The sequence below is a fragment of the Somniosus microcephalus genome, chromosome 26, assembly GCF_052327205.1.
Source record: "Somniosus microcephalus isolate GS21.2 chromosome 26, FLI_Smic_1.0, whole genome shotgun sequence".
Lineage (NCBI taxonomy): Eukaryota > Metazoa > Chordata > Chondrichthyes > Squaliformes > Somniosidae > Somniosus > Somniosus microcephalus.
Window position 1 is genome coordinate 23193335 of NC_141012.1, and position 27654 is coordinate 23220988.

The following is a 27654-nucleotide window of genomic DNA, read 5'->3' on the forward strand; positions in this document are numbered from 1 at the left end:
ACTCACCTACAGAATGTCGTGTTAAATGGATGGTGGAAGATGCTTGATTAAGTACAGTACTGCCAGTTGAGGGTAATGCAATGCAATGACTACCAGCAGCGTGGGAGACACACCGTACCCCTTGTAAAATGGCGGATCAGAAGAGACTACCAGCAGCGCGGGAGAGTCAGACTCCTGTTACAGGGGTATTGAGGTGTTCCGACTTCCGACAGCACCAAGAAGCCGAGTAGTGGCAGTTTTGGAGAATTACCCCCACTGACTAACTCGGCCACCGCGGGAGACTCGGACTCGGCAACGTTGCCGGTTATTGAGGTGTTGTTTTCGGAGTGAGAATTTTGCTGGTTAATAAAGAATTCCGGATATTTAGGTGCCGTTTAAACAAAAGTTTCCTGTATTGGTAAAAGTAAGCATTTTTTCCAACAACATTTGGCATAATATTAAATCCCGTTTTATTTTGGTCTATCTAAGTAATTAGAAAATACTAAAGAATTTCTTGTGGCGTGATGATGGTAAGTCAGAAGATATGCTATTTTATAATGCAAGATGCACAATACGTACCATGAAACTTTAATCAATAGTTTCTTTTAAAATGCCGGTGTTCTGTTTCTCTCAACCTGCCTAAGAGTGAAGGAAGATTCCAGCTGGCTACTAGAACAGCTGCTTGTCTAGTCCCCACGTGCACTGCTTACCAACAATTTCATCCAAATTGTAAATTTTAAACATTGAGCTCAGTACTACCTGACTGTGTAGCTAATTGTTATCGTAACCCGTTGGAAACCCACATCAATGTTAGTCTGGTACTGTATAATGCAGGCATTTAAATACATTGAGTAAAATTGGTATCTTCTCTGGCTCACTCTCATTCTCATTTCGTGTTAGTCTCTCCTTAATTTGTCTCCTGTCTTCTGTATGTGTCTTTACACATTTATATGCTTATCTTTCTTTACGCATGTCGTGCCTTCATTATATCTTGCACTCTATATTTCTCTCGTATATTTTTTTTCTTCCTGTGGTAGTAATTGTACAAAACTGAGCACCTGGCTCAGAGTCTCAAGTGAAAAACTGTTCACCTGATTTCCAATCCTAGTGTGTGATCCTCCATGTTGATTTGCTAACATTCCCCCTTATACATCTCTCTCTCCCCCTCACTCACACTCCATGGTTATTTGTGAATCGCTGTTTCTATGTCCATCGCTCAGGCAAACTTTACTCTCTCAGCCAGCATGTCTCAGGCTCTTTCTCTAAAGTTAAAAATAATTTTCTTGTCAAAACTTACCTCAAAGAAGGATCAAAAGTTCACGTTTGAGCTTATTTTGATGTGATTTGGAATTTTTTTTTTCACATCTTGGAGTGGTAGAAACATCCTTAAATCCTACATGTTAAGTTCCCACTTTCAATTGGGCCATCGTAGGGAGGTGAAAGAGTCGGGGTTCAAGTGCTTTCCCACATTGGGTTGAGAAAGTTAATATATTTTTATTTTAAACCACAGTACTTGGGCAGGCATTGGAAAAACACAGTGAAACAATCAACTCAGTTAGCATGCACAAACCTCATCAAAGACACACAGTAGCATTAAGAACATAGGAGCAGGAGGAGGCCATTCAGCCCCTCGAGCCTGCTCCACCATTCAATGAGATCATGGCTGATCTGCAACCTATCTCCACATACCCGCCTTTGGCCCGTATCCCTTAATACCTTTTGTTAACAGAAAGCTATCAACCTCCGATGTAAAATTAATTGATCTAGCATCAACTGCCATTTGCGGAAGAGAGTTTGCATAGAAGAAACTTCTACCACCCCACAGCATTGATGAAAGCCCAGGAATAAGTGATTAGCCTACCCATTCAACCACAGTCTGAACAATGGGAAAACCAGAGTGCAAACAGGAGGAAAATAGTAACGGAAACAATTCTGAACTAAAGATGCTTTAAAAATCTCCAAATCTAGGATGTTTCATTTCATTTCCTGTCACTGTTCAAAAAGTTTTGTGGGAAACATATTAGCCACTTAAATTCAAAAGACTTTCTTGTGAATGGACCAGACAATATTACATATAGTTTTTGAAAATGCAGGAACTTCAGTACTGCACATTTGATTTAATTATTATTGTCTCGTTGTAGTTAAGTAAAGTAAGATGAAAGCCTAGCTGATGTCAGCAGTAAAAGGTAAGCATATTAATCAAACTGGTAAGATTGTTTATTAAAGTGTGCCAGAAATATTACATAACATTAAATAAAGTTAATGGCTGAAGTGGTAAAACTATTGCTCTGAAGTGGTCAAGTGATCTGTTAGAATTCTCCAGGCTGAGGGAATCTCTTTGGACCTTCTCTTGCTATTAGCGGTGTCCTCTCACAACTTTTTAATCATGTTGGGCACCAAACCTTGGATACATGAACATGTTCCCATACCCAGCTTCCAGATACAAAGCTATACCCTGCCAAACAGATAAAATAAGTCCAGCTCAAATTGTTAGCAATGTAGTTTTGCAGCAGTCTAGAATCTTTGGGGCTGAGGAGGAGGAGGGAGGGAATCACCACTAGAAAACAAATCAGAAGAAAATTGCAGCTTTGTTTGAAACTGTTTTGAAAGGAAGTGCATTACGATGTACAAAAACAAAAGACCCAAGGCAACATTGCCTAAATGAGGTCAGGAACACCCTAAGGGATAAACAAAATTATTTTTAAAAAGAGCTGTACATGGAACCAAACGATGCTGAGTCATGCAAGCGTGAGCTGGAAGTAATCCGAAATCTGAGCCAAAATAGCTCTCGGAACTCTAGTGCACTATTGAGGATATGACCAATCAGCCTAGCTCAGTCTTGTTTTATACATTAGTTGCTACAAGATGCAATGCAGCAACTCGTCAAGGCTTCTTAAACATCACCCCTGAAACCGGCGACCTCTACCAGCTAGAAGGACAAGAGCAAGCTCATGGGAACACCAGCATCTTGAAGTTCCCCTCCAAGTCACACACTATCCTGACTTGGAAATATTTTGCTGTTCCTTCATCGGCGCTGCATCAAAATCCTGGAACTCCCTCCCCAACAACACTGTGGGAGTACCTTCACCACACGGACTGCAGTGGTTCAAGGTGGCTCACCACCACCTTCTCAAGGGCAACTAGGGATGGGCAATAAATGCTGGCCTTGCCAACAGTGCTCACATCCCATGAATTAATTAAAAAAAAGTGGTGAATTAGCAATCCAGATGTGGCTAATTGAATTTCTGATTTGTAAGTAAAAAATGAGTAATAGACACACGGTCATTGAGCATATGATCTCAATATTCATATTCGTTAAGTTCTATGCATCTGTGCTTTAACCTTTCTTTCTATATTTGTTGTTAAAATGTTACAGCAAAACTAGAGTGTGCAAGTGTTTTTTAATTGTTGAGTGCTTTACTTCCTTGGTTACTAAAAGTGATAGATGTTTGTTAATTAAATATACAGATGTGAAGTACATTTGCCTGTATTGTGTGAGTATGTGGCAGGCATTTTGTTCCCTCGCTACTGATTCCATCCCCCTCCCTGGCCACTCTCTCAGGCTGATAGAGACTATTGGCAATCTCAATGTCCTAATTGACCCCGAGCTGAGCTTACGACCCCATGTCCTCTACATCACAAAAAACGTCTACTAGCACCTTCCTAACATCACCCATCTCTGCCCATGCCTCAGCTTATCTGCTGCTGAAACCCTCAGACTCAAATGTTCCAATACTCTCCTGGCCAACTTCCCATCTTCCACCCTCCATAAGCTTGAGCTCATCCAATACTCTGCTGCCCATATTCTAACCCGCATCAAGTCCCGCTCACCTATCACATCCTGTGCTCGCTGATCTACATTGGCTCCACCAATACCTCCATTTTTAATTTCTGGTGCTTGTGTATAAAACCCCCCATGGTCTCATCCCTCCCTATCATGTTAACCTCATGCAGCTCTATAACCCTCCAAAATCTCTGCGTTCCTCCAACTCTGGACCCACTCCCTTCGCCCTACCACTGGCGGCCGTGCCTTCAGTTGTCTAGGCCCTAACATATGATAGGGGACGGTAGCATAGTGGTTATGTTACTGGACTAGTAATCCAGAGGCCTGGACTAATGATCTGGAGACATGAGTTCATAATCCCACCATTCTGGAATCCCAAATCTGGAATTAAAAAACTAGTATCAGTAATGGTGATCATGAAACTACCGGATTGTCGTAAAAAACAATCTGGTTCACTGATGTCTTTTAGGGAAGGAAATCTGCCGCCCTTACCTGGTCTGGCCTACACGTGACTCCAGACCCACAGCAATGTGGTTGACTCTTAACTGCCCTCTGAAATGGCCTAGCAAGCCACTCAGTTCTACCAAACCGCTACAAAGTAGTATCAAGGACTGCAGCAGTTCAAGGCGGTGGCTCACCACCACCTTCTCAAGGGCAGTTAGGGATGGGCAATAAATGCCGGCATCCCACATCCCATGAATAAAACATCTGGAATTCCCTCCCTAAAACTGTCCGCCTTGCCACTGCTCTCTCTTTCTCGAGACGCTCCTTAAAACCTACCTAATTTGACCAATCTTTTAGTCACCTGCCCTATCATCATCTTCTTTGGCTCCTTGAGATATTTTTCTACGTTAAAGACACTGCAAGTTGTTGTTATCACAGAATCACAGAAACCCCACAGTGCAGATAGAGGCCATTTCGGCCCATCGAGCCTGCACCGACACATATCCCACCCGATCCCCGTAACCCCTACACCAACACATATCCCACCCTATCCCTGTAACCCCATGTATTTAACCCCCTAACACTAAGGGTCAATTTATCATAGCCAATCAACCTAACCCGCACATCTTTGGACTGTGGGAGGAAACCGGAGCACCCGGAGAAAACCCACGCAAACACGGGGAGAATGTGCAAACTCCACACAGACAGTTGCCCGAGGCCGGATTCGAACCCGGGTCTCTGGCGCTGTGAGGCAACAGTGCTAACCACTATGCCACCGTGCTGTGCTAAGGTAGAGTTGCCATAGCCACACCTGTGGCTAGTCAGCGATTTCTATTGGACACTGGCCTAGTAATAAAGCTTGGAGGGCTATATCTGTCACTAGGGCAGGAATTCCTTCCACTCAGCTCAAAATAGCTCTGCAAGCCAATGCCCCAACAGATAGGATGGTCCTGGCTGGACATTCAGCAGGAAGCTTATTAGTGCTCTGTGTTGGCAGGCCAAACAGTTTCAGCTGATTAAATTGCAGAAATACTCCTATGTACACTTGGGATCGCCAAGCCTTGGCTTTCTCAACCCGTGCCTGAACTGTAGACTTAGTTAAGTAGAATGTGTCCTTGTAGGGAAAACATGTACACTCTACATTGGCAAAACAGAAACCATCTGTGTAGATTTCTCAGTAGCTCGATTTGGGGGCTCTTAAACACGGTGGTGGGTGTCAGACAATTGACAACATAAAAGAGCCTCAAATTTTAATTTGCCAGTTTTTCCACTGTTCACACCAGAGAAGGCGATATTGAGAACTAATCACCAATGGACAAAAAAAACAACCAGATTATAATGGGAAACAAACTTTTAAAAATCTACAGTCCTAGCCAAAAAAAACACCAATTCATTTTATTAAATAAAAACCAAACAGTATGAGAGTTAGTACTGAAATCTGAAAATACAAGTTTTTGACCCATTACATTCCGAGAAATTTATTGGTGTAGAAATCGGTCCTTGTTTCTCCTGCGTTCCAGAAGGAGAATTGGGGCAAAAATGACCAATTTTGCAGGGCTATGCCCTGCACCTTATGGGCACTTGAAAAATGCCAACTGACAATTAGCTTCAGACAATATTCAGGCGTCTGAAGTGGCTGCCTAAAACAGGCTTTGGGCTCCTTCCACATCCTAATGAAGGAGCTGTCGTCTGTTGTGTGTCCCCTCTGAGAAACTGGACTGCCCTGAGGGGACTTGGTGTCAGGCCGGCTCAGTCAAGCTTTCCCGGCATGGATGCCACCCAGCAAGTGGCCACCACCAAAAAGGCAAGTTCATTATTTTTGGATGTGGAACCAGGAAGAGCAGGCCCTTCCAGGTCCACAGCACTTACGAGGGCCGCTGACAGCCCACAATCGGCCCCCTTGCATCAAAAACAAGTATTTATATAGCACCTTTAACGTAGTAAAACGTCCCAAGGCGCTGCACAGGAGTATTTTAAGACAAAAAACTTGACACCGAGCCACATAAGGATAAATTAGGGCAGGTGACCAAAAGCTTGGTCAAAGCGGTAGGTTTTAAGGGGCATCTTAAAGGAGGAAAGAGAGTTAGCGAGGCATCCTCCTTCCTCCTTCTCCTGCTGGACTTACATGAAGGAAACTGATGAATAGGAAATGAGCGAGCTGCCTCTGGAGGCGTGACAGGAACCAGCAGCTTGCTCAACTTATTGAAATGACACCCGAAGCCCAATTTCGGGTGAGTCCTGGGCCTCCCGGTTGAGGAGCATGCTGTCTGCGTGCCATTGGTTATGTGCCCAAAACAGGACATATCCAATCTCTACCCCATTGTCTTAAACTATCACTTTAAAGCAAACTTAAGTTAGAATACCAAGGATATTCCTTTATCTATCATAAATCGGACGGACAGCAGTTATGAGGTGCATCTATACAAGACCCTTTCACGCCGCTGCACAATGTTTGTCTCATTTAAAGCACATACTCGGTTGTGTAACCAAGCATAGTATTTAGCTGAACACTTCATACACTTGACATGGTATGAACTGTACTTTGACTGCTTTTTTCCATGTGAGCTCAATAAAATATTGGGAGTACCAATTGGTGAGGCTTAATGCAGGAAGAATGTTAGGTGGTCACTTTAAACAAGTAGTCTTCAGTGTACAACTGGTTTTTAAAATGGGATTTGTTGGATTTTTGTAGAGCCATTGGCAACAATAAATCGCATTCAATCGCAGCGTAGCATCATTGTCAGTATGCTATCAACTTAAATCCAGCAAATTGTGAAGTTTGCCAAATTAGGATTGATATCACATTGATACACCTATATTAACCATTGATATATTAATATATCTTACTTTTTTGGAATAAACTGCAATCAGCAATTATTTAAAAAAAGGTTCCGTGCATAGTTAGGTTTCCTGGCACACATCCAGAAAATGCTAAATCAATTAATCTATAAAGAACATGCAATCACATGTATTATTTTAAAATCAGAATCAATAATTTGGGGTTTGTAAATCTGTACTCGCACCATATGAAACATGGAGGAATTGGCACAGCATAACATCGGATGGCGTATGAGGGGCTGGGGTGCTAAATTCCCTGATTATATGCTCCTTGTGAGCGCAGTTTAACGCCAGGGGTGCTGAAATGAAAATCCTCCCTTGTTTCAAAGATTAGTAGCTTTATATGGGATGTTTTCCATTTTGTGTCAATCTGCTGTGGCATTAGAACTGGGGAATCAAGATCAGGTGCAACATCTCGGACAAGCAGAACTTGAGGGTATGGGGGTGGAATAATTGGGCCCAGTTAAGGTAACAAGGAAGGGGTGTCATGAAGAAAAGGGGGGGAGGAGCGAGGTGGAGGAGGAGGAAGGAGGGTGGCGTTGGAGAAGAGGTGGAGTGAGAGGGTGAGAGGAGGGAAGGTACGAGGTCTAGGGGGAGAGGAGAGGGGAGGGGAGAAGCATGTTGCTTGGCTCATTTTAAATTCTCAGTGGGGGGCTGGAGGTGTTTCACAGATGCGTAATAGTAGGGAGGAAGAGGGAGTGTTCCGACGAACAGTTAGGCTTTGGGGTGAACTGGTGTTGCACAGAACATTTTAATGCTTTGTGTGGGTTTCACAATACGTATTGATGCTCAGTTCTGGGGTACCAATGATCGGGTTATCTGTGCCATTCCAATCCAGCCGAGAGAGAACTCAATGGGTATTGGGACAATTTTTGGGGATAGCATAAGTGAGGGGTTGACTGTATGGTACCTCACTATGACAGACAGATATCACAGCAGGCTACTAACGATGCACTAAAAAGAGTCCCAAATAGTAAATTTTCAATGAGACTGATAAATCTATGCTGCTCGTATGAATCACACAGGACTTCAAAGAAAATTTCTGCACTAAGAGATGAACATTACATTGGACAAGAGGACTGAAAAAGGAGACAAAAGGTGTTTGACTGTGCTAAGTGCTGGGTCTTTTTTATGCGAGGGTGACAGCTTACAGAAGAAAGAGGGGAAACAAACTGAAGTGAAATGTCTTTTCAATATTACAACAAAGGATTCAAAGAGCGAAAGGAAAATTTAAGGGTTATTGCAGTGGCCTGCCATGTAATGATAGTCCTGTACTTAACAGATTACACAATGTCACCCTCAAAGCATCACCTGCAGGGGCAATGCCAAAGGAATGTGACCCCATCATTTTCATTTATATAGTATATATAGTAAATATATAAGAGTATGAAATATTTACAGGATACTTTACATCTGTATTTTCTGAAAAATGTCTCTTTATTTGTGCCATGCTATAGAGTACATATTATATTTTATTTTAGTATTAGCCCTTCAACGTCAGCTGTTCATGGTGCTGAAACATCTAACATCATTCACCCACTTTCCTTCATTATTGTCTCTTTGCCTTTAAAGTTCACTTACTCGACATGAACCATTATTTTCATAAAAGGAAAAAAGAGAGGAACGAGTACTTTATATAATAAATAAAATATTTAGTTGAGGGAGGGAGTCTCTGAGTTACCAATGTTTCTGGGCCAATCATAGTTATTGACCAAAAAAAAAACCAGTGCGAAATAAAGAAAAGGTGAAGCTAAATATTATATATTCTTTAAAAGGTACAAACTCCACACAGCAGCAGTAACTAACACTCCGGGAGGCCAGGACCAAACTAACTGTGTTATCCCCAGATTTATGCATTCTGAAAGCAAAGCTGCTTGAAGTGAAGCTGCAAGAAAAAAGTGTGTCTGAAATCGCCTGACGGCAACATTTTGGAAATGTGCCCATTATTGTTTGCATTTTGACGCAGTTTGTCATTAAGTAACCTTGTCAAAATTTGTATTTACTTCTGACCATTTTACAACATTTAGCTTTTTTGTTCACGTAACAGTCTACAGAAAGAAAAGACAGAATTGCATTTATATACCGCCTTTCACAACCTCAGGACGTCCCAAATCAGTTTACAGCCAATGAAATACTTTGAAGTGTGCTCCCACAAACAGCAATGTAATAATGACCAGATGATCTGTTTTTAGTGATGTTAATTGAGGAATAAATATTGGCCCAGGACACCGGGGATAATTCCCCTGCTCTTCTTCGAAATAGTGTCATGGGATCTTTTACATCCACCCGAGAGAGCAGCCGGGGCCTCGGCTTAACGTCCCATCCGAAAGACAGCACCTCCGACAGTGCAGCACTCCCTCTCAGTACTGCCCTGTGTCAGCTTAGACTTTTTTGGTGCTCAAGCCCCTGGAGTGGGACTTGAACCCAAAACTTTCTGACTCAGTGGCGGGTGTTACCAACTCTGCCACAGCTGACAGCTGGCACATTACCAAGTAGGAGCGAAATGTAAAGGCACCTGAACCTGAGGAGAACAGTGCAAGAATATGAATAGAAACACGGGGGAGGAATTCATTCCAGCCCCTTTTGGGGCGCTAAAACTTCGAAAGCTGAAAAATTAGCACCAGACGCTAATGATGGTAGGCTCCCGCAAAATTCAGTTGTAGCGCTCCAAGAGGGAAGTGGAGCGCTATATCAAGCGCTAACCACTTCGCTAAGGGCGCTAAAGTTGGAGAGCGGGGCAGTACCGGCAGGGCTCATTCCAGATGGCACTCTTCAATCATAGAGATTGCTTCCCTCGCTTAAAGGGAAGGGACAATACTGCACCAGAAGTTATTTGTCGGCACTGCAGTCTTGCAAGGCGAGTGCCAATACAGCCCCAAACCTGTCACCAAGTGGCAGGCTTGGACATCCTGCAACAATGAAAGAGTGAAAGCTTTGCGCTGGCACCAGACTGGTGCAAATAATAACGGTTCAGCGACCTGAAAAGCATTCCCTTTAATTACTGCTCCCAAAGTGGCCATCCGACTTCAGAACGCCTCCTCTTACTGGCATTGTCAGCGCGAGGCGACGCTGCAGGGGGCGAAAGTCAATTTCACATCCGGGGCGGTAACGGGGCGCTGTGCGCTTGATGATGTCACGGTCTACGGGGCGCTGGAGACCGAGGCGGTAAGTGTTAGCGCCAGCGCAAAACCGCCAGGGAAGTTTGCGGGCCTCGCTGACTTTGCCGCGCCCGGTCGGTAACCCCTTAGCATTCCATTACCGCCCCCCGCAGGTGCTAACGGGGGCCGAATTTCTAACCCATAGTTCTTTAATGCTTTTATTTCCAACAGTAACCCAATATGAAAGCTAGTGAAATTGAAGTGACTGTGATTGACCTATACAACTGTGTTTTGCTGTGCCCCTACTATAGGTCACTGTGCAGTGCCATGAACAGTGGGAAGGTTAATTAAAAATTTCTCTGGGTTCACCCATGTAGACTGATGATTTTGTTTTTCCACACTCAGGTTGCAGCCCTGCCTTGCTGAGTAGAATGGAACATCTTATCATACAGATAGCTTTTACACTTTGAAATTACACTGCCCTCAACTTCCTGTTGCCCGTGAATCAGTAACTACAGAACATATAATTTTGATTTTTTAGTCTGCAGAAACCCCTTTTTTTTAATGTTTGTGCCATCTTTGTAAACGTGTTCACACAATTATTTTTTTTAAAATTTATATACTTAACCTCATCTGCATGTGCACGGTTCAACTTTCAGCACATGCATTTGACCAATTATTATTTCTTTAACTTTTTGCTATTTTGCTCAGTTTTCACCAACACCATAGAAACATAGAAAACTAGGAGCAGGAGTAGGCCATTCGGCCCTTCGAGCCTGCTCCGCCATTCAATATGATCATGGCTGATCCTCTATCTCAATACCATATTCCCGCTCTCTCCCCATACCCCTTGATGCCTTTTGTGTCTAGAAATCTATCTATCTCCTTCTTAAATATATTCAGTGACTTGGCCTCCACAGCCTTCCGTGGTAGAGAATTCCACAGGTTCACCATCCTCTGAGTGAAGAAATTTCTCAGCTCAGTCCTAAATGTCCTACCCTACATCCTGAGACTATGACCCTTCGTTCTAAACCCCCCAGCCAGGCGAAACATCCTCCCTGCATCCAGTCTGTCTAGCCCTGTCAGGATTTTATACGTTTCCACGAGATCCCCACCATGTTTTTAGGTTTTACATTATAATTCTGTCTAAACATTAAACGTGAGAAAGCTGAGATTTCAGCATTACTGGTTACTTAACTTTGCTAAAAGTGAACTTAGGTTCTGACGAAAGGTCATCGACCTGAAACGTTAACTCTGTTTCTCTCTCCACAGATGCTGCCTGACCTGCTGAGTATCTCCAGCATTTTCTGTTTTTATTTCAGATTTCCAGCATCTGCAGTATTTTCTTTTTGTTTCCTAAACGTAATCATGCTTTCAACTTAAGTTGCTAAATTTAAGTCGTGTTACTGATGTGTCTATCTTCAACTTTCCATCAACTCACAACCTGCCCTATTTCCACAAAGGAGACCCTTGCTATGGGATTTGGTCCTGGTTGGCAGGGAGGTAAACATACCATTGTTGGTGTGCCGGGGTGCTCTGATTTTATAGTTATTTTGTACAGAACTGCTCAGGTATTTAAAGGGTACTTGAGCTTCTTTTTTCTTATTGGCTCCTTTAGACCAGATGTTGCAGTCACATTTGCTCCAAAATAGAATAAATGGGCATTTTTAACAGCGCACTAATTGCTTAAAAGAAAAATATAACTCATAGACGAGGTGCTGGGAATTTGTATATTCCTCACTGTAAGGAGTCAATGATTATTAATGATCACTCTTTCTGTGTTTGGTTGATAATTTAGACCTTTTGGTCACTTATAAGCTGCCACGAGTGGAAATTTTCCAAATAGCATTAAAGCTGTTTATATTTTTTGCCTGCAAAGCTTCTGAATAAAATTAGATATAAAGACATCAAAAAAGAGTGACTGTAGCTGATGTTTTATTCAGAAAGTACTTGGAAACTGTGGTAAACATCCTGTTTCTCTACCCTTACAGTGACAATTACAATCACACTTTTAAGCATTTGATTATTAAATGACTTGATACACATCTTTCACTTTCAGTGCTAATACAAACCAAAAAACAATTATAGAAAATAAAGGGCCAAGCAATGGTTTTGAACTTAATGTTCAATGAATGAACTAAGATACTGACCTAAAAATTTTTGTACAGAAGTGCTACTTTAGTGCAGATTAATGAACAAAACAATGTAGTTAAAAGGAAGGAGTTACTATAGGTTTACAATTAAAAGCCATTGTATATGGACCTGTCAAAATCTGTGACCTACTGGAAATCACGCTGGGGGAGACAGCCACTAGCTTCCATGCTTTTTGGGATTGTGGCAAAATGAAGCACTCCTGGAAGGAGATGTGCGCTTTAACTCAACAGGTGATAGGTCTCGGGATGACCTGGAGCTATGTCGTCACCACACCCGCATCTAAAGGTGAGGGAGCCAGATCAAACAAAGGCTGGTTGCACATGAATGCGTCACACTCAAAGACAAAGAAATGAACCTCTAACAAAATGGCGCAGCACTAGCTGCTGTTTGAAGCCATCACATTAGATAACATCACATTTAGACAGCCCCTTGAAATTTTAACAATTAGAAGATCTTTGATGGTGTTCTGCAGGGCTCCAGCTGGCACACTCACCCAGGTATAGAAGCTAAATATTGGCAATAAAGGATATCTTTTATCATTTAACATGTAGCAGAAAGTGAGCTGCCCTAGACTCAAAGAGGAATGAGTTTGTAGGGAGCGCACTCCTGTCTGCAAGGAGACAAAGAATATAACTTCCATAAGGGTGGCCAGATGTCAGCATCTCCTCATTCTCCTTGGTCCCCACCTGCTATGATGAGTGAAGGTAATGTTGGTGCAGATGCTAATGAAAGGAAACCAACATTGGGGAGGGGATCCAGTCTCTTCTCTTTTTCATTGCTCATATCCACTTATGTGTCCAGCTGTGACTCAGTTGGTAGCACCCTCGCCTCTGATTCAGAAGGTCATGGGTTCAAGTCAAACTCCAGGGACTTGTGCACATAAAGCTAGGCTGACACTCCAGCACAGTACTGAGGGAGTGCTGCACTGTCGGAGATGCTGTCTTTTGGATGATACATTAAACTGAGGACCCGTCTGCTCTCTCAGGTGGATGTAAAAGATCCCAAGGCACTATTTTGAAGAGGAACAGGGGAGTTATAATTATCCCTCAATACACATAACAAAAACAGATATCTGGTCAGTATTACATTGCTGTTTGTGGGAGCTTGCTGTGCACAAATTGGCTGTCGCGTTTCCCACATTACAACAGTGACTACACTTCAAAAAGTACTTCATTGGCTGTAAAGCGCTTTGAGACGTCTGGTGGTCATGAAAGGCGCTATATAAATGCAAGTCTTTCTTTTCCTTTTTTATTTTCGAAGGTGCTTATTGTGGCTCAATTGAAACTTCAGAAAGCATCAAACCCCATCTGTTCAACCTATTACTAGAAGAATTCACCTCAGGCTCTTTTATTTCCCATTTTTAAGAATGAATTTTACATAACATAGCAAAGTATAACAGCTGCCCACCACGTCCACAGAATTCTTATATTTCTCATATTCATAATACGTTGCGATGGTGCATGGTTGTTTTTCGTGCACTGGTGGTAAACTTGTATTCACTTGAAAGATGCAAATAATGCGTGCTAGTTCGCTCGAGCATTGTGTAATGGTTTTATTACATCAAAAGCCTACATAAAACCCAAACCTTTATTTCTTCCCTTGGGATTAAGCAACGCCTCGATTTCAAAAGTCCCATCCTTGTTTTCAAATCCCTCCATGGCCTCGCCCCTCCCTAGCTCTGTAATCTCCTTCAGCCCCACAACCGCTCCCCCGAGATATCTGCGCTCCTCTAATTCTGCCCTCGAGCATCCCTGATTATAATCGCTCAACCATTGGTGGCCGTGCCTTCTGTTGCCTCAGCCCTAAGCTCTGGAATTCCCTCCCTAAACCTCTCCGTCTCTCTCTCCTCCTTTAAGAAGCTCCTTAAAAACCTACCTCTTTGACCAAGCTTTTGGTTGCCTGCCCTAATTTATCCTCATGTGGCTCGGTGTCAAATGTTTTTGTCTTATAATAATCCTGTGACGCGCCTTGGGACGTCTTACTGCATTAAAGGCGCTGTATAAATACAAGTTGTTGTGATATCAAAAAATTCCAATTTATGCTGACGGTCTTAGGCTATCCCTCTTGCTCTCCTGTCTCTTCTATGCTTCCAGAAAATCCTCCACCCTGCATAGTCAATTCACTGCCATCTCTTGAGGTTACCTATTCTTCTGGAATCTCTGTAAAGTGATCTAAATGACAGCTAAATGATTATGATAGATTGTAACAGCTAGCCTGTGTTGTGTATGTACCCTTAAGAGAATAACTGGTCTCAGACTGCAGTACCAGCAGTGACCACCCCTGTATAAAAGGCGCTAGTGAGCCTCTGTTGTTTTCAGTTTCACCTGTTTTGTTCAACTCCTGCTGTCCGTGTCTCAATCATTCACGGACGTAATAGCCTGCCCTATATCTAAAAAGAGCTCATTGTGTGCACACACCTAAGTACCAACCTGCGTGGAAAATCATTTGTTTCATTAAAATTCTTTGCTCAACTTCACAAATAACGAAAGTTTTTTTTGGAGTATTCCCACATATTTTTCTTCAATTAATGCAAGAATGAATCATTTCAGTCATTACCTACTGCATAAAATCATCATAGAATGGTTTTCATTCGAATCCATTAAGCGCAGGCTATTAATGTAGAAACATTTTAGTGGAATTTAATTTTCAATGCATTTTAATTGTTTTTATTTGATTTTAATTTCATTGAGTAAGAGAGTTAGCAGCAAACTGTTGTGAAAATATCAATGAAATCTTAATTTTGCAGTTTCACTCCTGAAAAGAGCAAACGTAGCGACGCCGTGGAAATAAAGTGTTGAGAGTAATTTGGTTGCTTTCAGAATTATGCCAAAAAAGACATTTAGGTATTTCAATTTTGAAAAAAGTTGCCCGAATGAACACTGTAAATGAATGCATTTTTTAACAGTGGTTGCTGCCTCAAAATACTTCAGGGAACTTATTCTTTTTCCTCATTGCGCCATGAAATAATATTTCAAGTTCGTACAAGATGAGCATGCATTAGGGATTGTTTTAGAAGGCCATGATAAAAATAACATTTTCTCATTTCGTGCACCCAGTGACAGCATCAAGAGGACCCACATCAGTTTATGTACAGTTTATTATTCAGCAATGTGTTTCCTCCCCATCTAAAAAAAAACCCCTGTACTGCTCTATTGTAACATTTCTTTGTAGCCACTTGGAGTGACCTTGCTTCGTTAGGGTCATATGATGAATAGTTTTCTGTCGAGTTGAGCACAGTTAATCACAAATGAATCTCATCATCAGTATTTCTGATTTTATGCTACAGGATAAAAGGTGAAACTTCTTATACTTTTGCTCATGTCAAGTTCTGTGCTGTGGACTCATATATGCTGAACTGATGCGAGACTGTCCAAACTAACTTCACTTCAGATCCTTCACAATCATCGACTGAAGAATTTATTAGCCTCAGTCTTAGCTAGATTCTAACCAAATATCATCGTCACCCTTGGGTACCAGTGACCTTCGAGTTTATAAGAACATAAAAAATAGGAGCAGGAGTAGGCCATATGGCCCCTCGAGCCTGCTCCACCATTCAATAAGATCATGGCTAATCATCAACCTCAAATCCACTTTCCCGCCCGATCTCTATATCCCTTTATTCCCCGAGAGTCCAAAAATCTATCTATCTCAGCATTGAATATACTCAAAGACTCAGCATTCACAGCCCGCTGAGGCAGAGAATTCCAAAGATCACAACCCTCTGAGTGAAGAAGTTACTCCTGATCTCGGTATTAAATGGCCTACCCCTTACCCCGAGACTGTGCCCCCTAGTTCTAGACACACCAGCCAGGGGAAACAACCTCTCAGCATCTACCCTGCCAATCCCCTTCAGAATCTTGTATGTTTCAATGAGATTACCTCTCATTCTTCTAAACTCCAGAGAGTATAGGCCCATTCTACACAATCTCTCATCATAGGACAGCCCTCTCAGCCCAGGAATCAATCTAGTGAACCTTCGTTGCACCGCCTCCAAGGCAAGTATATCCTTCCTTAGATAAGGAGACCAAAAATGTGCACAGTTCTCCAGGTGTGGTCTCACCAAGGCCCTGTACAATTGTAGCAAGACTTCCTGGCCTAGAAATTCGGTGGGCTGCGCCACCAGTTAGCGCCTAAAGAGGGCACTCAGTGGCTTTAGCGCCACTGGCCACGCCTCCCGCGATATTTAGCGGGGCGCTAATGGTGGCGTTAGCCTGTAGCGCTGTGCCGCCACCGATGACGTCATCGGTGTGCGCAGCGCCCCGCTACCGCCCCGATCGCGATATTTGGTAGCGCCCGCCTCTAATGCCATTCGCAAATCGCGCCCAGTTCACGGGGCCTACCTGTGGCGCTAGTGGCGCAAATTAAGGTGGAGGTGCGGGGCGGCCATTTTTTTCGGTGGCCGCCTGCCAGCACCTCCGTCCCCGGCCTCCTGATCGCCCCCCCCCCCCCCCCCGCCCCGGGCAGTGCCAGCTGTGTCCCAAGAACCCGGCACTTCTCCTCGGTGCCGGGCTCTTTTGCCGGCACTCACGATCGGTCATCGCGCTGGTGCAGGCCCCTCCCCCTTAAGAAGGGGAGGAAGCCCCGCGTCCCTCTTGGGGCGCTGAAACTGAATATCGCAGCGCAACGTGTGGCACTGCGGCATGTTGCGCTGCGATATTCAGTTTCAGCGCCCCAAGAGGGACGCGGGGCGCTGCTCCTCTTGGGGCGCTCAAGCTGAATTTCCGGCGGGCGCAACTGCTCTGTTCGCAGCGGTAATTCCGGCGCCCAGGCAAGCTTGGCGCCCCGTTTGGGCCTCCACCGAATTTCTAGGCCCCTTACTCTTATACTCCAACCACCTTGCAATAAAGGCCAACATGCCATTTGCCTTCCTTATTGCTTGCTGTACCTGCATGCTAGCTTTCTGTGTTTCTTGCACGAGGACACCCACATTTAAAAGTTTCTTACCATTTAAAAAATATTCTGTTTTTCTATTCTTCCTACCAAAGTGAATAACCTTACATTTCCCTACATTATACTCCATCTGCCACCTTACTGCCCACTCACTTAGTCTATCTATATCCCTATGCAGACTCTGTGTTCTCCTCATAGCTTACTGTCCCACCTAGCTTTGTATCGTAAGCAAACTTGGATACATTACACTCGGTCCTTTCATCTAGGTTATTAAAATAGATTGTAAATAGCTGAGGCCCCAACACTGATCCTTGCGGCACCCCACTCGTTACAGCCTGCCAACCTCAAATAGACCTGTTTATCCCTACTCTCTCTTTTCTGAACGTTAACCAATCCTCTATCCATGCCACTTTACTGCCCCCAACCCCATAAGCCCTTATCTTGTGTAGTAACCTTTTATGTGGCACCTTATCGAATGCCTTTTGAAAATCCAAATATACTACATCTCCTGGTTCCCCTTTATCTACCCTGCTAGTTACATCCTTAAAAACACTCTAATAAATTTATCAAACATGATGATTTCCCTTTCATAAAACCATGCTAACTCTGCCTAATCATGTTATGATTTTCTAAATGCCCTGATACCACTTCCTTAACAATGGATTCCAGCATTTTCCCGACGACTGATGTCAGGCTAACTGGCCTGTAGTTCCCTGTTTTCTCTCTTCCTCCTTTCTTGAATAGTGGTGTTACATTTGTTACCTTCTAATCCACTTGGACCATTCTAGAATCTAGGGAATTTTGGAGATCAAAACCAATGCATCCACTATCTCTTCAGTCACCTCTTTTAGAACCCTAGGATGTAGGCCGTCAGGTCCTGGGGATTTGTCGGCTTTTAGTCCCATTAGTTTCTCTAGTACTTTTTCTCTACTTATATTAATTACGTTAAGTTCCTCACCCTCATTCGACCCTTGGTTCCCCACCATTTTTGGTATGCTTTTTGTGTCTTCTACTGTGAAGACAGACACAAAATATTTGTTTAACGTTTAGGAACTTTGAAAAGACAATTGGAGGTGTACTTGAAGAGGACTAATTTACAGGATGATAGGGAAAAAGCTGGGGTGTGGGATTAAATTGGACAACTCTTTCAAGGTGCCAACACAGGCACGACGAGCCGAATTACCTCCTTCTGTGCTGTAAGATTCTATGATTCTATGAATATGCACAGCTATTAGGCGTATCTAAAATATTCAAGATCAGACCAAGATTAAAATTTATAAGCAAAAAGTTACAAAGGGATTAGAGTATAAGAGTGAAGAAATCTTAATACAATTATACAGGGCATTGGTGAGGCCACACCTGGAGTACGGTGTACAGTTCTGGTCTCCTTACCTAAAGAAAGACATACTTGCCTTAAAGGGAGTGCAACGAAGGTTCACTAGACTGGTTCCTGGGTTGAGGGGATTGCCCTATGAGGAGAGATTGAGCAGACTAGGCCTATATTCCTTAGAGTTTAGAAGAAGGAGAGGTGATCTAATTGAAACATATAAAATTCTTAAGGGGCTTGACAGGGTTAATGCTGAGATAATGTTTCCCCTGGCTGGGGAATCTGGAACACGGGGTCACATAGAAACATAGAAGATAGGAGCAGGAGTAGGCCATTCGGCCCCTCGAGCCTGCTCCGCCATTCAATGAGATCATGGCTGATCATCCAAACTCAGTACCCTGTCCCTGCCTTCTCCCCATATCCCTTGATCCCTTTAGCCTTAAGAAATATATCTAACTCCTTCTTGAATATATTTAATGAATTGGCCTCAACTGCCTTCTGTGGTAGAGAATTCCACAGGTTCACCACTCTCTGGGTGGTGAAGAAATTCCTCCTCATCTCTGTCCTAAGTGGCTTACCCCTTATCCTTAGACTGTGACCCCTGGTTCTGGACACCCCACCATCGGGAACATCCTTCCTGCATCTAGTCTGTCTAGTCCTGTTAGAATTTTATAAGTTTCAATGAGATCCCCTCTCATTCTTCTAAACTCCAGTGAGTAGAAGCCCAATCGACCTAATCTCTCCTCATACGTCATTCCTGCCATCCCAGGTATCAGTCTGGTGAATCTTCGCTGCACTCCCTCCATGGCAAGAACATCCTTCCTCAGATAAGGTGACCAAACTGCACACAATACTCAAGGTGTGGTCTCACCAAGGCCCTGTACAACTGCAGCAAGAGTCACAGAATAAGGGGTCAGCCATTTAAGACTGAGATGAGGAGAAATTTCTTCACTCAAAGGGTTGTGAATCTACCCCAGAGAGCTGTGGATGCTCAGTCGTTGAGTATATTCAAGGCAGAAGTCGATACATTTTTGGGAATGAAGGGAATTAAGGGATATGGGGATAGTGCTGGAAGGTGGACTTGAGGTAGATCAGCCATGATCTTGTTGAATGGCGGAGCAGGCTCAAAGGGCCTACTCCAGCTCCTATTTCTTATGTTCTTATGTTCACTTGTAATATGAATGTGGAAATGGCTCCAAAATCTCATTACCAAAGAGGCAGAAGAAACAATACTTCAATACAGGAAACTTTGTGATATCCGGCACCGACGTGTTGCCGATCTATCAAAACTGCCGGACATACAAAGTTAATGTTGAAGCTTACGGAGGTTTTCATCTCTGTATCTGACAACAAACACTGTTGCTTAGCAACAGCTTCTAAAGAGTCGGCTGCAGCTGCAAGCGTCTCTAGCTGAAGCTGTTGCTATAGCTACAGACCCTGCAGTGCCTGACTGGGAAAAAAAAAGAACGAAAACTAAAAAAACTTATAGAAAACGGCTCCTGATTTTTGCCATTAGATCGAGTATTCCGGACATACAACCTCCGGATAAACCAAAGTTTCCTGTAATACAGCTTTACTGGAATACGTGACTGTGACTGGGAATCTAGAACTTTGTGCATTGCCTGGCTTGTCAATCATAACTCAGCCTTTGAAGCACCAGGAGTCTGCAAACTATGTTACTCAACAGAAAAAAAACTGCTTATTATAATTAAAATATTTAAACAACAGTTTATAAGGCTTTTCATACAACCATGGAGGAAGTGATGAAGAACTCATCATTGAGCAGACAGGTTAGTGGTAATTATGAGGAGATGGCTCCAGCAATGTCACACATGAAGAAGCAGTCAGTCATATCATGGGCAACTCTGTGCCACCACATAAATAAAAATAAACACACCGAAAGCAGTAAGCTTATAATGCCAACAGCAAAGGCACTGATGCAGTACATCAGGGTTAGTCACAGTAATGGGCAGCAAGCCTTCGGCATTTGATGCAACCTACCAGTTAGCTTTGCAGCATCTCACCCTGGGGAAGCACTTTAACTCCCATGGCTAAGAGAACACTTAGGCCTAGAAATTCGGTGGGCTGCGCCACCAGTTAGCGCCTAAAGAGGGCACTCAGTGGCTTTAGCGCCACTTGTATGGATAACCGTAGCTGTCGTAAAGACAGCAGGGTTTGATTGACAGCTGGTTGACGGCTGATGTCATATCCGTGGGCGGGATCCGACGCCATCTTGGCCATGCTTCAGATACTGTACTGGAGACACAGAGTCAGGACTGAATAAATGGCACTCCTCTACAACTGCTTGTGAGACTCGTAATTACATTATTAAGATAACATTACATAGTACCAGGATTTATAGAACTCACGATAAGGACATACTACAACAATGGAAGGAATAAAACCTCCGGCTAGCCTGCAACTAGAAGGAAATGTGGATGAAAATTGGCGTGTCTTCAAGCAACGCTTTCTTCTCTACCTCACAGCGATTGACGCTTCGACTAGCTCTGCAACACGTAAAGTAGCTTTGTTGCTAACAGTGGCTGGCTCGCAGGCGATCAAGCTGTTTAATACATTTACGTTTGCAGCCGAAGATGATAAAAATGATCTGGACAAGGTGATAGAACGGTTCGACGAATGCTGCACTCCAAAAAAGAATGAAACGTATGAGAGATTCGTGTTTCGCTCCCGCGTGCAAAAGCAAGGAGAATCCTTTGATTTTTTTTGACGGACTTGAAAATAAAAGCACAAACATGCAACTTTAGGGACCTAAAGGAATCGATGATACGCGATCAAGTCATTTTTGGAATACTCGACAAGAAGGTGAGGGAGAGAATGCTTAGAGACAATGACCTAAATTTGGATGCAGCAGTGAAAATATGTCATGCTAGTGAACTCTCAGCCATGCACACGAAAACTTTCGAAGGGAGCAGCACAGCAGAAGGGAGCGCCCTGGGGCTGAAAAACCTGCCGGTGAATGTGGTACACAAAAGGGACACAAGAGGGCCTACAGAATTCAAGACGATGGCGCCTTATGAATGCAGACGGTGCAGTAATAAACACGTAGCCAGACAGTGTCCTGCTTATGGGAAGAACTGTGCAAAATGTAAAGGCAGGAATCACTTTGCCAAGATGTGTTTTTTGGAAGAGAAAACTGAAGGTAAAAAGACAGTGCATGCTATTAATACTGAAGAAACAGGAGCAGAGACTTTGTTTGTTGGAATGGTGCAAAATGAGTCAAAACAGGGCAAAAATGCTAATGAAGTGCACTCTGTAGGACCAAAGACTGAAGTTCGGAAGCTCTCTTGCTGGTAAATGGCACCATTGTTACCATTAAGCTAGATACAGGTGCTAAGGCAAACCTCATAAGTTGGAGTGATGCACGGAATCTCAAAGTGCGACCTAAAATACTGAACAAGACAGTGTCTTTGAAGGCATACAATGGACAAAGCATTGAAACAAAAGGAATGTGTAGGGTGAATGTTAAGGTAAAAAATCACATTGACCCTTTGACCTTTGTTATAGTGCCTGAAGGACATGAGTCACTGTTGGGGGATAAGGCCTGTGTAGATTTGGGCTTGGTAGAACAAATCTATACTATCAATGAACAGAACTGTTTGCAGAGTGCCCCCCAAGATAGTACAAATCTGACTCATGAGACTATAGCACACAAATATGCAGATGTCTTTCAGGGTTTCGGAGCACTGCCCTTTACATACTCCATCAAACTGAGAGAGGATGCACAACCTGTAATTCATGCACCCAGGAGAGTTCCAGTGGCTCTCCGTGAAAAACTGAGGAAAGAGCTAGACCGCATGGAGGGACTAGCTGTCATAAAGAAGATTGAGGAACCGACTGACTGGGTAAATTCCATGGTCTGCGTCAATTCAAAGAAAACTGATAAATTGCGTGTCTGCATGGATCCCAAGGACCTTAACGCCAATATCAAAAGAGAGCACTACCAAATTCCAAAGAGAGAGGAAATAGTCAGCGAAATGACAGAAGCGAAAGTCTTCTCCAAGATGGACGCCTCGCATGGTTTCTGGCAGTTGAAACTTGATGAAGAAAGTGCTGAGCTGTGCACTTTTAACACCCCGTTTGGTCGATACTCCTACCAGCGTCTGCCCTTTGGTATTAGCTCCGCCCCAGAAATCTTTCACAGAGCAATGGAGCAAATCAGCGAGGGCCTGGAGGGAGTGCGGGTGTACGTGGATGATCTGGTAGTATGGGGCTCCACTCAGGGGGAGCACGACACCAGACTGGAGAAAACACTTCAGAGAATACAGCAGTATGGACTGAAACTAAATAAAGACAAATGTCAGTTCAGTGTCAATGAAATCACATTCCTCGGAGACAAAGGCCCCGATTTTCTGCCTGCCGTTGGCGAAAAAGCGGGTCGGGACCCCCCCGCCGCCTGATTCCCCGCCCCGTCTGACTTTCGGACTGCCGTTTCCCCGCACCCCGCTTCAGTCCCGGCCACCACTGGCAGGACTGTTCGTCGGCACCCTAATTACCAATAATTACCGCGTTGAGGTAGATTTTCTGGGGCCGTTGCGACTTTGGGGCTTTCCCCACATGAAACCTGCCTGCGGGGAACCCCACTGCTGAGAGCTGGCGTGAAGCTTGCCGGCTTGCTAGCTGTCAGCTGCAGGTCAATGGAGAAGCTGCGATTTAAAGGGACAGCACTTGTATGTTGAAGGACCTTGTTGCTGAAGGCTTGGGGCTACTTCTTCAAGGCTTAGGCACAGCTGTGGAAGGTTGGAGCCTCACACACTTCTCCAATGTGATCTCCTGGGAAGCCCCTCTCGCCACCCTCACTCAGCGCTTCCTCAGCGGAGGCAACTACGAGAAGCATGGGATGCCTTTTTTTCCTTCCCTTCTTGCCATTAGAGGATCTCCAGCAGCAGAGGCGGCAGCAGCAGAACCAGGAACAGCATGATGAGCACCAGGAGCACCAGGCTGCTGCTCACTCACCTGAAGCTGCACAGGCCAGACGGGGCCAGCGCTTGGAAGTGGCTTGAGAGCACCTTGCTGTGCTTTAGGGGGCCATGGGGACCCGTTTCTGCACTGGCTGTCCTACTCAGAAGGACTTCCATGAAGATCTGGTTTCTCTGTTCAACTGATGGCCAACGCTCCTCAAGAGATGTCATTCTCTTATGAGCACTCACCATGTTTTCCGTACCTTGGCGAGTTATCTCCTCCATGGAGGTTGCCAACCTTTCCATGGTGATGCGTTCATGCGCCAATGACTCCACAAAGGCTCTGCTCATGGTCGCTATGGACTCCTCCATTTGCTCCACATTCGCAGCGACCCTGGAGACAAAACCAGACTCCTGCATCTGTGCATGGAGATCCATCACCTCTTCTCTTGCAGATGGACCCAAAGGCAGAGGGTCGACATGCAGCGCAGCTGAGCTGAGCTGGCAGAGTCCTGCGCCCTCCGACGAGGACTCTCCACTGCTGTCCCTGTCTCCAGAATCTGCTGAGGCTCACTTGTGAGCTGTGAAACACCAGGTGACAACACTACTCTATGTCCCGAAGGTCCCCCCGAGGTGTGAGTGTCTGCGCTGGTGTTGGGTGTGCTTACTTCTGCTGACGCTGCGCCCTCAGAGGTTGGAGCTTCGTCTGAAGAGTCTGGCTGCACAGCCTCTTCCTCCTCCACAGTGAGGACAGGGGCTCTGGATGGTACTGTGGGGGAGTAAAGGAAGGAGTTAGAGATGTAATGCCAAGGTTCTTCTGGTGACTCCCAGCGAGTTGGCATCTGCTGACACCTGCATCCATGCAGCATTGGTCTCAGTGGGAGGCCTCTTCCTCCCTGACCTAGGGAAGAGGACCTCCCTGTGGGCCCTAACCCCATCCAGTAATGCCTGCAGTGAAGCCTCGTCGATTTTGAAGGCAGCTCGGGGTCTGGCACTGGCCACAGCTGCTGCAGGCTCCTCTGCCATCCTGTATGGTTCATTTGGAAGACTTCAGAGGATGCAGTGCTTGCTATGGACCTTGAAAGCACCACGAATGATGACATCATACTGTGGGGATTTCTGACTCGAATTGGACAATTAGCAAGGCTTCCCGCATGCTGGGAATTAATTGGCCAATTGAGGGAAAATTGCGTGGAGCTGGCAGACACTTTTTTATGTGTGTCAGAAACCCCACATTCGGGGAAACCCGACCATTTCCCACACAAGCCGAAAATCGGGGCCAAGATCTCTTCAGAGGGGATTCAGCCAGACAAGTCAAAGGTAAAGGCTATACATGACATGGAGAAACCAAAGGACAAGAAAGGGGTTCAGTGGGCCCTTGGCATGGTTAACTATCTAGGAAAATTCATTCCAAATCTAGCAGTGAAAACTGTTCATCTGAGAAAACTGCTGCAGCAAGAGACAGAGTTCCAATGGGGACATGAACATGAGAGAGAATGGAAGGGGCTGCTACACATTCTAGCAAGTGAACCCCTACTGAAGTTCTTCTGCCCTAAAAAGAGGACAAAAGTGTCCACAGATGCCTCTAAGAATGGATTAGGGGCTGTCCTTCTACAGGAAGATGAAGGAGAATGGCGACCAGTGGCGTATGCATCACGCTCCATGACAGCTACAGAGTGCCGGTACGCGCAAATCGAGAAGGAGTGCCTTGGCTTGGCATTTGGGTGTGAAAAATGTCATACCTACATCTATGATCTTCCCAAGGTTATCCTAGAAACAGACCTTAAGCCACTGCTAGGGATCGCAAAGAAGAATCTGTGTGACATGTCACCACGGATACAACGCCTAATGATGAGACTTCAACGTTACGATTTTGAGCTAACATATGTGCCAGGGACACAAATGTTCATTGCAGACACACTATCCAGGGCTGCGCCTTACGCCACACAAAACAGTGAATCAGAAGAGGATGTGGCTCTTCAAGTGGATATGGTCTACGCAGCATTGCCCGCCACGCAGGAACAACTATCAGTGATAGTCACAGAGACATCAAAGGACCCAGTCCTGTGTAAAGTAATGAGAAATCTTCAAGAGGGCTGGAAGAAAGGGTCATGTAAACAATATTATCACATTCAGTCTGAGCTCTCTGTGGTCAATGGACTACTGCTTAAGTGTGACAGGATAGTAGTGCCCACCTCTATGCGACGAGAAATGCTCAACAGGATACATGAAAGGCACCTGGGTGCAGAAAAGTCAAAAAGGAGAGCACGTGAGGCACTCTACTGGCCAAACATGAACTCTGATATTGACCAGTTGATCAGTGAGTGTGCTACATGTCAGGAGTATCACTACAAGCAAACAAAAGAGCCCCTCATTACCACAGAGCTCCCATCACAACCTTGGGAAAAGGTCGGAACTGATATATTTCACTATGAAGGAAAAGACTATTTGTTAGTTATTGATTATTATTCCAATTATCCAGAGATGGCTCTCTTGTCCAGTACCACATCAAGAGCTGTGATAACTCACCTGAAGTCAATCTTTGCCAGGCAGGGCATCCCTCTAACCCTGGTCTCTGATAATGGCCCTCCCTCTGCCAGTCATGAGTTTCAGTCATTTGCTTCAGAGTATGAGTTTAATCATGTAACCTCCAGTCTGTTCTATCCTCAGGCTAATGGAAAAGCGGAGGAGGGGGTACAGATTGTGAAAAGACTATTAAAGAAAACAGCACACAGCAACACTGACCCATATCTGGCTCTGATGTCATACAGGGCGGGCCCGCTAGCAAGTGGCAAGTCTCCAGCTGAGCTCTTACTGGGTCGGAAAATCCGTACACGACTTCCCAGTTATGTCACACCTGACCACAGAGATGAGGTGTGGGCAGACAAGGCTCGGAAACTACAACAGAAACAAAAAACACTTCATGACCGCACAGCCACTACACTAGTGCCTCTACAGGAGAAGGATATAGTTCGCATTGAAGGGCCTGAGTCATGGCCTACAAGAGCCACCGTTCTACAACAGGTCGCCCCCAGGTCATACAGTGTCATGACAGAGAACGGCAATGTGTTTTGCAGAAACAGGAGGCACCTACTGAAAACCAGAGACCTTTCAGCATCAGGGGGACAGAGAGGATGATGAGATGAGGGAAATGCCACAAAGGGACGAGATGAGGGAAATGCCACAAAGTGACGAAGGACACAGTAGTGATAATGTGACAAGGGACCTGTGTGGTACAGACATGAACTTAAGGGATACAACTAGGGTGGTTCAGCAAACATCCGTTCAGCCACGCAGGTCACAGCGCACCAGAAAGCCTGTAGTTAAACTTGACCTGTAGACAGGGATTGATAAGACCGTAAACAGTTAATGGACTCCTGGGTGTGGGTAAGGTTTATACCTACCTGCAATTAGTTCAACGGTGTAGTTACACTGACTGGTTCTATATGATGTTAACAAGTGTTCTATGTGTTATGTTATGTTGTTATTGTGTTATGTCTTCATTGAAGGGGGAAGATGTACGGATAACCGTAGCTGTCGTAAAGACAGCAGGGTTTGATTGACAGCTGGTTGACGGCTGATGTCATATCTGGGGGCGGGATCCGACGCCATCTTGGCCATGCTTCAGATACTGTACTGGAGACACAGTCAGGACTGAATAAATGGCACACCTCTACAACTGCTTGTGAGACTCGTAATTACGTTATTAAGGTAACAAGCCTTCGGTATTTGATGCAACCTACCAGATAGCTTTGCAGCATCTCACCCTGGGGAAGCACTTTAACTCCCACGGCTAAGAGAACACTTAGGCCTAGAAATTCGGCCGCCTGCCAGCACCTCCTTGCGCTGCCCTCCCCGGCCTCCCCCCCCCCCCCCCCCGGGCATTGCCGGCTGTGTCCCGAGAGCCCGGCACTTCTCCTCGGTGCCGGTCTCTTTTGCCGGCACTCGCGATCGGTGATCGCACTGGTACAGGCCCCTCCCCCTTAAGAAGGGGAGGAAGGCCTGCAGTAGCGCAGCGCGCCGTGCCGCAGCATATGGCGCTGCGGCACGTAGCGCTGCGATATTCAGTTTGAGCGCCCCAAGCGGGACGCGGGGAGCCTCGAGCAGCGCCCCGAGTCCCTCTTGGGGCGCTCCAACTGAATATCGGGAGGGTGTAAGCGGGTCCGCCCAGAGCGCAAATTCCGGCGACCAGGCGAGCTTGGTGCCCCAACCGCGGCGCCA

General features: G+C 44.8%; 1 protein-coding gene across 19 annotated transcripts in view; it reads right to left on the reverse strand.

Moving 5' to 3' along the window:
- The window catches only part of LOC147100348 (neural cell adhesion molecule 1-like), a 576064-nt gene that overhangs the window by 128238 nt on the left and 420172 nt on the right, over nucleotides 1-27654 (reverse strand). The window lies entirely within an intron of this gene.